Below are 1,201 nucleotides of genomic sequence, written 5' to 3'. Positions count from 1 at the left end.
AAAAAAAAAAAAAAGATCTTCTATTTGTGTACAATGTTTTACTTCACAGGGTATTTTTACAATAGCATTTTACAAGTGGTATTGAATTATTGAAGAAGTCGCTTAGATATTGTTATTTTCTATTTTATAAGAAGGAGTTCATGTTTAAAGAGATGGAATGACAAAACCATGGAATTGGCATATACACAAGCTGGGACTTGAATTTAGGAATTCCAGGTTAAAAATAAAGTATGCATGTGAAGGGGTGGGGAGGGTAAAGAAATTAAGATGAAAAAGAACATAGCATTGGTACTATTTTAGAATCTGGAGAAACTTTTCCTAGAAGTTGCCCAGGGTACCGGTACTAGATATTTTTTCCCTCTGACTCATTCTGAAAGATTGTTTCCCTCCTTAGGGATAGTCCACAATATAATCTTCATTTTTGTGAGAATGGTTTGCTTTTCATATTGCTTGTTTTCTATGGGCAAACTTTTTTACAATGTGAATACTTACTCATGCATTTCTTAGATAAACAATCAAATTTCAGGAGACATTTGAATAGATCAGTAAATCCAGAGAAGGTTTTTTTGGGGGTGGTGGAGTATTTGTTACGGTAGGGGTGAAGAGGGGTAAAATGAGAATTTAGGGGTAGGGGTAAAATGAGAATTTGTATAGATCGACCCTGAGTAAAATATTTAACTAAACATTGATTGAGCATAAAGAAGTCTAAAAGCGGAAAGGCAATCAGTTTATATACAGAGGAAAATGACATGTGGATTTGGAAAAATTGGCAGGATCTTGAAATAAATCTGGGCAGAAATAGCCTGTTTGTCCAACAGGCAGGGCAAGAATTCTGACTCTCACACAGGTCCAGCAAAGGCCATTAAAGGAAATCTGAGGAAGGGAGTGACATTGTCAGAGTGGCAACAGAGGAAGTTGACTTTGGCAGCGGCTTTGGGAAAGGACTGGAGGGAACATTCTGGAGCACAGTCTTTTCTCAAGGGGAGCTGATGACTATACACCAGACATAGGTGGAGTTATAAAAACAGAAATGACCAACATACGAGAGTCGTCTATTTTAAGCCTCTATGGAATCTTCCAAGTTCAGGTTTTACTAAATCAAATCTTATATTTCATCTGTTTCACCACTGTATTTGTAGAAGTTAGTATTCATTAAGATGGACTCAAGGTCCTTATAACAAGGTACTCAAAACCCAGCCAT

This window comes from Echinops telfairi, unplaced genomic scaffold (assembly GCF_000313985.2).
Source record: "Echinops telfairi isolate 266 unplaced genomic scaffold, ASM31398v2 ScPeMD7_7468;HRSCAF=8506_0, whole genome shotgun sequence".
NCBI classification, from domain to species: domain Eukaryota; kingdom Metazoa; phylum Chordata; class Mammalia; order Afrosoricida; family Tenrecidae; genus Echinops; species Echinops telfairi.
This window is presented reverse-complemented; position numbering follows the sequence as displayed.